Raw genomic sequence first — 16132 nt, forward strand, 5'->3', positions numbered from 1 at the left:
ACAAAGAGTCAGACACGACTAAGCACAGCACAACACAAGGCTGAACAAAATACTTTAAAAAAAAAAAGAAAGTCTCTCCTAGCCTAAACTGGATTATTCCTGTAAAAACAGGTAGCATTATCCATTTGTCCATTCAAATGACCAATTTTTTGACTCCCTGCATGGAACTATGGCCTGAAGCTCTTTAAAAGAATATTGAAATTAACATGGTTCATAGTATTTAAGTTTTTACTTTAAATAATAATAGATGAGAACTTTGTTAGAAAGATAACAAAGCTATTATATATTGCTTAGTACCTTCTATATACTGTGTGTGCTTTACATACATTATCTCATCAACAGAACAACCAAGGACAAGGCAGATATAGATGAAAAAACATACAAGTGGAAATAGACATAGAAAGATTAAATAACATATAGCTAGAGCCTGAATCTAAGTTAATCTAACTCTTTTTAAAAAATCCCTGCTTTCTTTCTTAGGAGCACCTTGGACCACAGGGCACCTAAATAGGGCGCTTCCAACATTTAGAAGTCAGAAACTTCACTCTATTTTAGAAATGGAAAAACTAAGGCTGCGAGAGGTTGGTTGTCCCCAAAGCTGCATAATGAGGGTGTATACACAGGATTCAAACCCAAGCTGATCTGACTCCAGAATGCACACTTCCCATTGTACCAGGCTTCTTCCTGAAGAGCACTATCTTTACTGCAATAGAGGCAGACTGTTAAATGCCCTTCTTGTGCACACATCTACTGCTCTACATAAAGGATACTAAAATGATCTGCATACTGGTTCTGCTACACTAAGTTCCTTGACTGGAGAAACTTTATAATCTCTATATTCTTGGCTCCCACATAAGATCAGATGCATTGCAGTTTGAATAATAGTTACTAACAGATACTGAACATATACTATGTGCTAAGTAATGTTCCAATTACTTTACATGTATTAATTCATTTCATACTCAAAACAATCCAATGAGGCCATAACTATTATTATTATCTCCATTTTACATCTCTAAGGTCACAGATCTGGAAGGAATAAAGTCTGGAGTTTGTCTCCAGAGCCTACAGACCTTGATAATTTTGTTGAACTCAATTGACTTAATTTTTCATTTAAGTTTTAGAGGAATGGTAGTTCTTCTGGAGTCTGACAGGAGTTTCAATGCATTAAGCTTTCTCTAAGCTATGGAAAGAGACTCTAGTTGCAGTAGAGAGCCATGTCACATATTAAGTTACAGCAGAGGGAGGGACACTGGTAAGCAAATAACAAAGCAAGGTCTGTATTTATTTGATATCCAGGCAAAGGAAGCAAAAAACCTTACTTTGAGCCACAACATATTTATGTCTAGAGTTACAATTAACTCCAGATGGGTCTGGGTAGGAGTACAGTTTTAGGCTGTCCCCTAGTGACAGTTTCTTCCAGCATATACCTCTCATACTAGTCACTGACTGAGCATCCATCGACATTGTACCAGGCATAGTGCTGACTGTGATATGTTCTTTCTCATCATCACAACCTGACTATGTCAGCATTATAAGTCCTGTGGTTCTGGTAAGAAAACTGAGGCTTAGAGAAGTGATGTGGCATGTTCAGGGCTACAGAGCTGGGAAACAGGAACCCAGATCAGACTGACACCAAAGTCCATGCTCTTTCTACAACAACATATTACCTTTAGCTGGTCTGCAGTTGATTATGCCACCATCCAAGTGATATCAACTCTAGAAAGTCAAGGACTAGTGATCTTTAACAAATCTGATGGCTCTCATAAGGAATATAAATCACAATCACCTAGAAAGCATTTTCTAGAAAGTCAAGGACTAGTGATCTTTAACAAATCTGATGGCTCTCATAAGGAATATAAATCACAATCACCTGGAAAGCATTTTCAAAATATACAAACATGTGCCTCACCTCAGATCTGCTGAAACAATCTCCTGAGTGTGACTGGAATGCCTATATTTCAAAACTAGCTTCCAGTAGGTTCTGATGCACACTCCTAAGAACCATTGAGCTAATCTAATTACTCATTTAAAAAAAAAGTTTTATTGAGGTATAACTGACATACTGAATTATTACATATTTAAAGTGAAAGTGAAAGTCACTCAGTCATATCTGACTCTTTGTGACCCCATGGACTATACAGTCCATGGAATTCTCCAGGCCTGAATGCTGGAGTGGGTAGCCTTTCCCTTCTCCAGGGGATCTTCCTAACCCAGGGATTGAACTCAGGTCTCCAGCATTACTGGCGGATTCTTTACCAGCTGAGCCACAAGGGAAGCCCAAGAATACTGGAGTGGGTAGCCTATCCCTTTTCCACTGGATCTTCCCAACCCAGGAATCGAACAGGGGTCTCCTGAATTGCAGGCAGATTCTTTACCAACTGAGCTATATTTAAAGTGCACATCAAAGTGATATGATATACATATGCCCAGTTACTCATTTTGCTGCTTAAGCAACTAGCCCCCTAGAAAGGAGAGATGACTTGACATGGTTACCTAGTTAATCTGTAGCAGAACCAAGATTAGAACAAAAGTCTCATGATGCCAGGTATAAAACTTCCTTCACTGCATATTCTGGGGGTAAATAATGGAAAACAAGAGAATAACAATAATATCATAATTCCCCAGCACCCTACTCCTACCAGGCTAGTTTCCTAGCTACCCTTCTCCAAGATTACTGTTTCCTTTTCTTTGCTCCCTTGGTTTCCTTGCCTAGAATACCACACTGCCTCTCTTTTCCAATGTTCCAAATACTTTCCATAGGCCCCCTCTTACATGATTTCTTTCCTCTTAACTCTTACAACACTGAGACAGTTGACACCATCAAGGAAGTAACTCAACAATATCCTCACCTGCCAAGTTGTAAAACCACAGATTCCTTCTTATTCTTGTGTGTATCCTCCACAGTCCTAACCAACACTTAGAAAGGACATAGAGCTGGGTTGACAGAACAGCAAAGAAAGGTCTACACAGGTTGTAAAAGGGAAAGGGGCCCTGGCAAATAATAGGGCAACATCATCTAAGTATTTGACTTCAACAACTGACGTACCGATGTCACTGGGAAAAGTCTGCCTGGATTGCAGGTTATTTAGACATGAAGTAGCAAAGTAATATTAGGTATCAACTGAGTACCTACTATGTACCAGGCACTGTTCTAAGTACACCTCATGTCTATTAACCTTCCAATAACATCATGATGCATTATTATTTCGCTTTTACAGATGACAGAATAACAAGGCTCAGAGGTTGAAGAACTTGACCAAAGTCACACAGCTAAAAAATGAAGCTAGTCAATAAGCACATGAAAAAATGTTCAACATCATTAGTTATTAGAGAAATACCAATCAAAAATCCACAGTGAGAAACCAATTAAGATGTACTAACATGGCTATAATTTTTAGAATGTAAAATAACAAGAGTGTGGAGAAACTGGAATCCTCCATACATTGTTGGTGGAAGTGTAAAATGGTGCAGTCACTTTGGAAAACAGTCTGGGAGTTCCTCAAATGGCTAACATGGGGTTATTACACGATCCAATACTTCCACTCATAGGTGTATATATACAAGAGAATTAAAAACATACGTTCACACAATAACTTGTACATGAGTGTTTGTAGCAGAATTATTCACAACAGTCAAAAATGGAAACAACCAAAAGAAGAAGTGAAACTCTCACTGTTTGCAGATGACATGATCCTCTACATAGAAAACCCTAAAGACTCTACCAGAAAATTACTACAGCTAATCAACGAATATAGTAAAGTTGCAGGATATAAAATTAACACACAGAAATCCCTTGCATTCCTATACACTCACAGTGATAAAACAGAAAGAGAAATTAAGGAAACAATACCATTCACCATTGCAACAAAAAGAATAAAATACTTAGGAGTATATCTACCTAAAGAAACAAAAGACCTATACATAGAAAACTATAAAACACTGGTGAAAGAAATCAAAGAGGACACAAACAGATGGAAAAATATACCGTGTTCATGGACTGGAAGAATCAATATTGTCAAAATGGCTATACTACCGAAAGCACTCTATAGATTCAATGTAATTCCTATCAAGCTACCAACGGTATTTTTCAAGAGACTAGAACAAATAATTTCACAATTTGTATGGAAATACAAAAAACCTCGAATAGCCAAAGTATTCTTGAGAAAGAAGAATGGAACTGGAGGAATCAACCTGCCTGACTTCAGACTATACTACAAAGCCACAGTCATCAAGACAGTATGGTACTGGCACAAAGACAGAAATATAGATCAATGGAACAGAATAGAAAGCCCAGAGATAAATCCACGCACCTATGGACACCTTATCTTTGACAAAGAAGGCAAGGATATACAATGGTAAAAAGACAACCTCTTTAACAAGTGGTGCTGGGAAAACTGGTCAACCACTTGTAAAAGAATGAAACTAGAACACCTTCTAACACCATACACAAAAATAAACTCAAAATGGATTAAAGATCTAAAGGTAAGACCAGAAACTATAAAACTCCTAGAGGAGAACATAGGCAAAACACTCTCTGACATAAATCACAGCAAGATCCTCTATGACCCACCTCCCAGAATATTGGAGATAAAAGCAAAAATAAACAAATAGGACCTAATGAAACTTAAAAGCTTTTGCACTACAAAGGAAACTATAAGCAAGGTGAAAAGACAGCCCTCAGAATGGGAGAAAATAATAGCAAACGAAGCAACAGACAAAGGATTAATCTCAAAAATATACAAGCAACTCCTGCAGCTCAATTCCAGAAAAATGACCCAATCAAAAAATGGGCCAAAGAACTAAACAGACATTTCTCCAAAGAAGACATACAGATGGCTAACAAACACATGAAAAGATGCTCAACATCACTCATTATCAGAGAAATGCAAATCAAAACCACAATGACGTACCATTACACGCCAGTCAGGATGGCCGCTATCCAAAAGTCTACAAGCAATAAATGCTGGAGAGGGTGTGGAGAAAAGGGAACCCTCTTACACTGTGGGTAGGAATGCAAACTAGTACAGCTGCTATGGAGAACAGTGTGGAGATTTCTTAAAAAACTGGAAATAGAACTGCCATATGACCCAGCAATACCACTTCTGGGCATACACACCGAGGAAACCAGATCTGAAAGAGACACGTGCACCCCAATGTTCATCGCAGCACTGTTTATAATAGCCAGGACATGGAAGCAACCTAGATGCCCATCAGCAGACGAATGGATAAGGAAGCTGTGGTACATATACACAATGGAATATTACTCAGCCATTAAAAAGAATTCATTTGAATCAGTTCTAATGAGATGGATGAAACTGAAGCCCATTATACAGAGTGAAGTAAACCAGAAAGATAAAGACCATTACAGTATACTAACACACATATATGGAATTTAGAAGGATGGTAATGATAACCCTACCTGCAAAACAGAAAAAGAGACACAGATGTACAGAACAGACTTTTGGACTCTGTGGGAGAAGGCGAGCATGGGATGTTTCAAGAGAACAGCATCAAAACATGTATATTGTCTAGGGTGAAACAGGTCACCAACCCAGGTTGGATGCATGAGACAAGTGCTCGGGCCTGGTGCACTGGGAAGACCCAGAGGGATCGGGTAGAGAGGGAGGTGGGAGGGGGGAACGGGATGGGGAATACGTGTAAATCCATGGCTGATTCATGTCAATGTATGACAAAAACCACTACAATATTGTAAAGTAATTAGCCTCCAACTAATAAAAAGTAAATGGAAAAAAAAAGGAAAAAAAAAGGGAAAAAAAATGGAAATAACCCAAATGTCCATCAACTAATAAACAGATAAACAAAAGAGAGTATATTAATACAACGGAATGTTATTCAAACATAAAAAGGAGTGAAGTGCTGATTCATGCTACAACATGAATGCATATTGAAAAACTTATAAAGTGAAAGCAGCCAAATACATATTTTTAAAAAATTTATTTGGTTGCTCCAGGTCATAGTTATGGCACTCGGGATCTTTAGTTGAGTAATATGGGATCTACTTCCCTGACTGGGTATTGAATCCAGGCCCCCTGCTTTTTCAGTGTAGCATCTTAGCCACTGGACCACCAGGGACGTCCCCCAAACAGACTTTTATATAAATTGTCCAGTATAGGGAAATACACAGAGATGGAAAGATAGTGGTTGCCAGGGACTGGAGGAAGGAGAATTGGAGAATGGCTGCTAGCAGACACTGGGTTTCCTTTTAGGGATGATAAAAAATGCCCTGGAATTTGATAGTGATAATAGTTGCACAACTCTGTGAAGAAACTAAATGACACTGAATTGTATACTTTAAAATGGTGAGTTTTATAGTGTGTAAATTATATCTCAGTTTTTTAAAAGTGGAGTTAGGATTAAAATTTAGCTTTGCCCACAAATCCTAAGCTCACTAACTAAAAGCTTTTGATTATGGAAAATTGCAAAATAGAAAGGTAAGGAGACTAGCATAATGAACCTTCATGACACCATTATCCAGTTTCATATATCAAGGTTAAGTCATTCTTCTTTCATCTACTTTCTTTTGTCTGGCATTTTTTAAATATGTTTTTACTGTGATTAAAAAAAATCACACAACATAAAATTACCTTCTTAACCATTTTTTGAAGTGTATAGTTCAGTGTTAAATATACTCACCTTGAGACAGAGCTCTAGAACTTTTTCATCTTACAAATCTGAAACTTTACACCCATTAAACAACTCCCATTTCCCCCTGCCTCAGCCCCCGGCAATCACCTTTCTACTTTCTGTTTCTATGAATTTTACTACTTTTTTGGGGAGTCATATAGTATTTGCCCTTCTGTGACTGGCTTATTTCAACTTAATGCTTTCAAGATTCATCCATGTTGTAGCATGTAGTGAGATTTTGTTCCTTTTAAGGATGAACAATATTCCATTGTAGGTATATACATTCTTATTTATTTATCTATCAATGGACATTTAGGTTGCTTCCATTTCTTGGCTATTGTGAATAGCACTGCTATGAACATGGGTGTACAAATATCCCTTTGAGATTCTGCTTTCAGTTCTTTTGGATAAAAACCTAGAAGTGGAATTGCTGGATCATATGGTGATTCTATTTTTAATTTTTAAAGGAAACTCTATATTGTTTTTCATAGTGGTTGCATTGTTTTACATGCATGTCAACAGTGCACAAGGGTTCCAATTTCTCCACAACATCACCAACACTTATTTTCCTTTTTTAAATAGTAGTCATCTTAATGAGTATGAAGTAATAGCTCACTGTGGTTTTGATTTGGGCTTCCCTGGTGGCTCAGAGATTAAAGTGTCTGCCTGCAATGCACTTCTCCAATGATTGGTGACATTGATCATCTTTCTATATGATTATTGGTCATTTTTGGTACAGTTTAAAGCAAGTTTCGGGCTTCCCTGGTGGCTCAGAGGTTAAAGCATCTGCCTGCAATGCAGGAGACCTGGGTTCGATCCCTGAGTCGGGAAGATCCCCTGGAGAAGGAAATGGCAACCCACTCCAGTATTCTTGCCTGGAGAATCCCATGGAGGGAAGAGCCTGGTAGGCTACAGTCCATGGGGTCGCAAAGAGTCGGACACGACTGAGCAACTTCACTTCAAAGCAAGTTTCAGATATCAAATCACCTCTAAATACTTCATTATGTATCTGTAACAGAGACTTAAAAATGACAAACACAGTACCATTATTTCACTGAATAAAATCAACAAGAGTTTCTTAATAATACCCAGCCTCAAGGAGTTCTCTGGTGGCCTAGTGGTTAAGATTCCAGGCTTTCACTGCCATGGCCCAGATTCAATCCTTGGTCAGGGAACTGAGTTCCCAAAAGCCACATGGTATGGCCAAATAACAAACAAAATATCCAGTTGTTATTCTATTTTCCATGACTGCCACAAAAATATCTTTTAATAGTTGGTTTGTTCAAATCAGAATCCAAATAGGGTCCACATGCTGCATCTGGCTGATATGGCTCCCAGTTATGTTAATTTGTAACAGTTGCCATTCTCTTTATTTAAATGCATTTTATTTACTGAAACAAAAAATACCCTCATTTTTTAAATTACAAAGGTAATATAGATTATTCAACAAATGGTGTTGAGCTAACTGAATATTTACTTGAGAAAAATAGGGTGGATCCATTCTTCACCCGTTAGCTTGGATAACCATACAAATAATAGAAGACATCATAGGGGAATTTAAGAAAAATAATTTCAGTGGATAAAGTTGAAGAGAAAACTCAGTATGTAACAGCAAATAGAAAGATCAATCCTCTTGAGTATATAAAACAAAACATTTCTGCTTGGGAAAAGCCAATGTAAGTAAACTCAAGAGATAAATGACAAATTGCAAAATAATTTGAAAGAGGACTAATTTCTCTAACAGAAGGATAAAAAAGTAATAACCCAGGAGATTTCATTAAAAAAGGAAGAATAAATAGATCCACTCAAAATGGTGGAGCAGAAGGACATGGACTCATCCCTTCTTGAGAGAGGACCAGAATCACAACTAACTGCTGAACCACCATGGACACAAAAACACTGAAACCCACCAAAAAAGATACCCTACACCAAAGACAAAGGAAAAACCACAGCCAGACAGTAGGAAGGGCACAATCATGACAGAATCAAATCCCATACCTGCCGGGTGGGATACCCACAAACTGGAAAATAATTCTACTACAGAAGTTCTCCCACTGGAGTGAAGGTTCTAAGCCCCAAACTGGGCCTCCCAGCCTGGGGGATTGGCAACAGGAGGAGTTCCTAGAGAAACCAGCTTTCATGGCCAGTGGGATTTGACTGCAGGACTTCCCCCACAGGACTAGAGGAAACAGAAACTTCACTCTTGGAGGGCACACACAAAGTATTGTATGCATCAGGACCCATAGGAAAAAAAGCAGTGACCACATAAAAGACTGGGTCAGACCTACCTGCTAGAGTTGGAGGGCCTCCTGTAGAGGTGGGGGGTGGGGTTCACTGCAGGGACAAAGACACTGGTGGCTGCAGTTCTGGGAAGTACTCATTGGTGTGAGCCCTTCTGAAGGCTTTGATCATCCCAATCAAACAGACTGTAGGCTCCAGTGCTAGGTTGCCTCAGGCCAAACAACCAACAAAGAGGAAACACCGCCCCACTCATCAGCAAAGTTTTACTGAGTACAGCCCTGCCTACCAGAGAGACAAGACCCAGCTCTACCCACTACCAGTCTCTCCCATCAGGAAGCTTGCACAAGCCTCTTAGATAGCCTCATCCAACAGAGAGCAGGTAGCAGAAGCAAGAACTACAATCCTGCAGCCTGCAGAAAGAAACCAATCACAGAAAGTTAGATAAAATTAAACAGCAAAGGATAATGCCCCAGATGAAGGAACAAGATAAAAATCCCAGAAAACAACTGTGTGGAGTAGAGATAGGCAACTTTCTGGAAAAAGAGGTCAGAATAATGATAGTGAAGATGATTCAGCATCGTGGAAAAAGAATGGAGGCAAGGGTCAAGAAAATGCAAGACATATTCAACAAAGACGTAGAAGAAACAAAGAACAGGGATGAACAATTCAATAACTGAAATGAAAAATACACTAGATAGAAGAAATCAATAGCAGGATAAATGAGGCAGAAGAAAGGATGGATAAGTGACTTGAAAGACAGAATGGTGGAAATCACTGCTACAGAACAAAGAAAAAAGAATGAAAAGAAATGAAGACAGTTTAAGAGACCTCTGGGACAACATTAAAGCACCAATACTCACATTATAGGTGTCTCAGAAGGAGAAGAGAGAGAAAGAAAGGACCTGAGGAAATATTTAAAGAGATACTAGCTGAAAACTTCTTTAACATGGGAAACAGTCACCCAAGTCCAGGAAGCACAGAGACTCCCAGGCAGGATAAACCCAAGGAGGAACACACTGAGACACATAGAAATCAACCTGAAAAAAATTAAAGACAAAGAAAAAATATCAAAGCAACAAGGGGAAAACAAGAAATAACATGCAAGTGAACTCCCATAAGGCTATCAGCTGATTTCTCGGCAGAAACTCTGCAGGCCAGAAGGGAGGGGCACAATATATTTAAACTGATGAAGAAAGGGAAGACCCTACAACCAAGAATACTCTACCCATCAAGGCTCTCATTCATATTTGATGGAGAAGTCAAAATCTTTACGGACAAACAAAAGCTAAGAGAATTCAGCACCATCAGATCAGCTTTGCAACAAATGTTAAGGAACGCCTCTAGAAAGGGAAGAGACCAGAAAAAAACCAACCTTGTACATGTATAGGTTGCACATATACCTATTGTATCTATATCAAAACCTCATGGGAACAGCAAACCCAAAAACTACAATAGATAAAAATACAAAAAAGAAAAAGCAACCTGAACACAACACTAAAGATGGTCATCAAACCATCAGAAAGGAGAACAAGAGTGGAATAGAAGAAAAAGACCTACAAAAACAAACCCAAAACAGTTTAGAAAATAGCAACTGGATCATATATACTGATAATTACCTTAAATGTAAATGGATTAAACACCCCAACAAAAAGACATAGACTGGCTGAATGATACAAAAGATCCAAATACTATGTTGCCTACAAGAGAACCAGTTCAGACTGAGGGACACACAGAATGAAAGTGAGGGGATAGAATAAGGTATTCTGTGTAAAAGTAAATCAAAAGAAAGCTGTTTCGAGAGAACAGCATCAAAACATGTATATTATCTAGGGTGAAACATATCACCAGCCCAGGCTAGATGCATGAGACAAGTGCTCGGGCCTGGTGCACTGGGAAGACCCAGAGGAATCGGGTGGAGAGGGAGGTGGGAGGGGGGATTGGGATGGGGAATACATGTAAATCCATGGCTGATTCATGTCAATGTATGACAAAAACCTCTACAATATTGTAAAGTAATTAGCCTCCAACTAATAAGAATAAATGAAAAAAAATAAGTTAAAAAAAAAAGAAAGAAAGCTGGTGTAGCAAAAAGTGTATCAGATAAAATAGACTCTAAAATAAAGACTGTTATAAGAGACAATATATAACGATCAAGGAATCAATCCAACAAGACACAAAAATTATTAGTATATATGCACCCAATATAGGAGCACCTCAATATATAAGGAAAATACTAACAGCCACAAATGAAGAAATGTACAAGAGCACAACAGTAGTGGGTAGTAACAGTAGTAACACACCATATTCATCAGTGGACACATCATCCAGACAGAAAGTGAATAAGGAAACACAGGCCTTAAATGACACATTAGATCAGATGGACTTAATTGATATTTATAGAGCATTCCATCCAAAGGTAGCAGAATACACATTCTTCTCAAGTGCACATGGAATATTCTCCAGGACTGACCACATGCTGTAAAAACTGAAATCATATCAAGCATCTTTCCCAACCACAATGCTATGAGATTAGAAATAAATTACAGGGAAAAAAGTATAAAACACACAAACACGTGGAGGCTAAATAATTCTATTAAATAACCAATGGGTCACTGAAGAAATGAACAAGGAACTCAAAAAATACCTAGACAAATGAAAATGAAAGTACAATGATCCAAAAACCATGCAATACAGCAAATGCAGTTCTAAAATGGAAGTTTAAAGCAATACAATCTTAACTCAGGAAACAAGAAAAATCTCAAACAAACAACCTAAACTTATACATAAAGCAACTAGAATAAGAAGAACAAACAAAATCTAAAGATAGTAGAAGGAAAGAAATCATAAAAATCAGGGGAGAAATAAATGAAATAGAGACAAAAGAAAACAATGACAAAGACCAATGAAACCAAAAGCTGGTTCTTTGAAAACATAAACAAAACTGACAAACCTTTAGCCAGGTTTGGCAAGAGAAAAAGGGAGAGGATTCAAATCAATAAAATAAGAAATGAAAAGGGAGAAGTTACAACTGACATCACAAAAATACAAAATATCCTAAGAGACTACTACAAGCAACTATATGCCAATAAAATGGATAACCTCGAAGAAATGGACAAATTCTTAGAAAGGTACAATATACCAAGCCTGAACCAGGAAGAAATAGAAAACAATCACAAGCACTGAAATTGAAACTATGATTAAAAATCTCCCAACAGTCTAAGACCTGATGGACTCAGAGGTAAATTCTATCAAACATTTAGAGAGGAGCTAACACCTATCCTCCTGAAACTGTTCCAAAAAAACTGTTTAGGAAGGAAAACTCCCAAACCCATTCTATGAGGCCATCATCACCCTGATATTAAAACCAAAGAAATATACCACACACAAAAAAGAAAACTAAACGCCAGTAATAACTGATGAACATAGATGTAAAAATCCTCAACAAAATACTAGCAATTCAAATACATTAAAAAGTTTATATACTATGATCAAGTTGGGATTTTCTATGCAAGGATTCTTCAATATCGGCAAATCATTCATGGTGATACCCCATATCAACAAATTGAAGAATTAAAAACGATGTCATCTCAATAGGTGAAGAAAAAGCTTTTAACACAATTCAGCACCCACTAATGATAAAAACTCCCCAGAAAGTGGGCCTAGAGGGGAACCTACTTCAATGTAATAAAGGCCATATATGAGGAACTTACAGCTAGTATCATACTCAATGGTGAAAAGTTGAAAACATTTCCTCCAAGATCAGGAAGAAGACAAGGATGTCCACTCTTGCCACTTTTATTTAACACAGTTTTGGATGTTCTAGCTACAGCAATCAGAGAAGAAAAAGAAATAAAAGGAATTCAAATTGGAAAAGAGTAAGTTAGACTGTCATTGTTTGCAGATGACATGATCCTACACATAGAAAATCCTAAAGATGCTACAAGAAAAGTTATTAGATATCATCAATGAATGTGGTAAAGTTGCAAGTTACAAAATTAATACACAGAATGCTACATGCTAACAGTGAAAGATCAGAAAAAGAATTTCAAGAAACAACCCCATATACCATTGCATCAAAAAGAATAAAATACACAAGAGTAAACCTACCCAACAAGACAAAAGACCTGTACTTCAAAAACTATAAGGTGCTAATTAAAGAAACTGAAGAGGACACAAAGAGATGGGAAGATATACTACGTTCTTGGCTTGGAAGAATAAACATTGTCAAAATTACTATACTATACAAGGCAATCTACAGATTCAATTAAATTCCTATCAAATTATCAATGACATTTTTCACAACTAGAAGAAAAAATCTTAAAATCTGTATGGAGATGAAGAAGACCCCGAATACCCAAAGTAGTCTTGAAATAAAATGGAGCTGAAGGAATCAGGTTCCCCCAGATCAGGCTATACTACAAAGCTATAGTCATCAAAACAGCAAGGCACTGGCACAAAAACAGACATACAGATCAATGGAAGACGACTAAAAGTCCAGAAATAAACTCTACCACCCATGGTCAATTAATCTATGACAAAGGAAGCCAGACTGCACAATAGGAAAGACAGTTTCTTCAACAAATGGTGCTGGGAAAACAGGACAGCTGCATGTAAAAATGAAATTAGAACACTTTAATACAATACACAAAGATTAAACTCAAAATGGAATAAAGACCTAAATGGGAGACCATACACTATAAAACTATTAGAGGAAAACATAGGCAGAACATTCTATGACATAAATTGCAGCAAGATTTTTTTCAATCTATCTCCCAGAGAAATGAAAATAAAAACAAAAATAAACAAATGGAACCTAATTAAGCTGAAAAGGTTTTGCACAGAAAGGAAACCATAAACAAAATGAGAAGACAACCCATAGACTGGGAGAAAATATTCATAAATGAGGTGACCAACAGGGGATTCAGTTCAGTTCAGTTGCTCAGTCATGTCCAACTCTTTGCAACCCCATGGACTACAGCATGCCAGGCCTCGCTGTCCATTGCCAACTTGCAGAGTTTACTAAAACTCATGTCCATTGTCAGTGATGCCATGCAACCATCTCATCCTCTGTCGTCCCCTTCTCCTCCTGCCCTCAATCTTTCCCAGCATCAGGGTCTTTTCAAATGAGTCAACTCTTCGCATCAGGTGGCCAAAGTATTGGAGTTTCAGCTTCAACATCAGTCCTTCCAAAGAACATTCAGGACTGACTTCCTTTAGGATGAACTGGTTGGATATCCTTGCAGTCCAAGGGACTCTCAAGAGTTGTCTCCAACACCACAGTTCAAAAGCATCAGTTCTTCGGCACTCAGCTTTCTTTATAGTCCACCTCTCACATTCATACATGACTACTGGAAAAACCATAGCCTTGACTAGATGGACCTGTGTTGGTAAAGTAATGTCTTTGCTTTGCAATATGCTGTCTAGGTTGGTCATAACTTTTCTTCCAATAAATAATCGTCTTTTTATTTCATGGCTGCAGTTACCATCCGCAGTGATTTTGGAGCCCCCCCAAAATAAAGACTGCCACTGTTTCCACTGTTTCTCCATCTATTTGCCTTGAAGTGATGGGACCAGATGCCATGATCTTAGTTTTCTGAATGTTGAGCTTTAAGCCAACTTTTTCACTGTCCTCTCTCACTTTCATTAAGAGGCTCTTTAGTTCTTCTTCACTTTCTGCCATAAGAGTGGTGTCATCTGCATATCTGAGGTTATTGATATTTCTCCCAGCAATCTCTAGCTTGTGCTAGAATCCAGCCCAGCGTTTCTCATGATGTACTCTGCATATAAGTCAAATAAGCAGGGTGACAATATACAGCCTTGATGTACTCCTTTTTCTATTTGGAACCAGTCTGTTGTTCCATGTCCAGTTCTAACTGCTGCTTCCTGACTTGCATAAAGATTTCTCAAGAGGCAGGTCAGGTGGTCTAGTATTCCCATCTCTTTCAGAATTTTCCACAGTTTATTGTGATCCACACAGTCAAAGGCTTTGGCATAGTCAATAAAGCAGAACTAGTTGTTTTTCTGGAACTCTCTTGCTTTTCTGATGATTCAGTGGATGTTGGCAATTTGATCTCTGGTTCCTCTGCCTTTTCTACAACCAGCTTGAACATCTGGAAGTTTTTTGTTCATGTATTGTTGCAGCCTGGCTTGGAGAATTTTGAGCATTACTTTGCTAGTGTGTGAGATGAGTGCAATTGTGCAGTAGTTTGAGCATTCTTTGACATTGCCTTTCTTTGGGATTGGAATGAAAACTGCCCTTTTCCAGTCCTGTGGCCACTGCTGAGTTTTCCAAATTTGTTGGCATACTGAGTGTAGCACTTTCACAGCATCATCTTTTAGGATTTGAAATAGCTCAACTGCAAATCCATCACCTCCACTAGCTTTGTTCGTAGTGACTTCACATTCCAGGATGTCTTTCTCTAACTGAGTGATCACACTATTGTGATTATCTGGGTTGTGAAGATCTTTTCTGTATAGTTCTTCTGTGTATTCTTGCCACCTCTTCTTAATATCTTCTGCTTCTGTTAGGTCCATACCATTTCCGTTCTTTATTGAGCCCATCTTTGCATGAAATGTTCCCTTGGTATCTCTAATTTTCTTGAAGAGATCTCTAATCTTTCCCATTCTATTGCTTTCCTCTATTTCTTTGCACTGACCACTGAGGAAGGCTTTCTTATCTCTCTTTGCTATTCTTTGGAACTCTGCATTCAAATGGGTATATCTTTCCTTTTCTCCTTTTTAAACAGGGGATTAGTCTCCAAAATTTACAAACAGCTCATGTGGCTTAATATAACAACAAACAACCCATCCAAAAAATGAGCAGAAGACCCAAAGACACATTTCTGCAAAGAAGACAAACAGATGGCCAAGAGGCATGAGAAAAGATTTTCAACATGGCTAATTACTAGAGAAATGCAAATCAAAACTACAATGAGACATCATCTCACACCAACCACAATAGCTATCATCAAAGAATCCACAAACAGTAAATGCTGGAGAGGGTGTGGAGAGAAGGAAACCCTCCTACACTGTTGGTAGGGATGTAAATTGGTACAGCCTTATGGAGAACAGTATGTAGGTTCCTTAAATAATAGAGCTGCCATATGACCCTGTAATCCCACTCCTGGGCCTATATCCAGCAAAAAGCATGGGCTAAATGGATACATGTACCCCAGTGTTCACTGCAGCACTGTTTACAATAGCCATGACATGGAAGCAACCTAAATTTCCATCAGCAGATAAA

The 16132-nt window shown here is 38.1% G+C and overlaps 1 protein-coding gene across 3 annotated transcripts in view; it reads right to left on the minus strand.

Annotated features, from left to right (window-relative positions):
• The window catches only part of FAM120C (family with sequence similarity 120C), a 140357-nt gene that overhangs the window by 94286 nt on the left and 29939 nt on the right, over nt 1-16132 (minus strand). The gene's annotated exons all lie outside the window — the stretch shown is intronic.

The sequence above is a fragment of the Cervus elaphus genome, chromosome X, assembly GCF_910594005.1.
Source record: "Cervus elaphus chromosome X, mCerEla1.1, whole genome shotgun sequence".
NCBI lineage: Eukaryota > Metazoa > Chordata > Mammalia > Artiodactyla > Cervidae > Cervus > Cervus elaphus.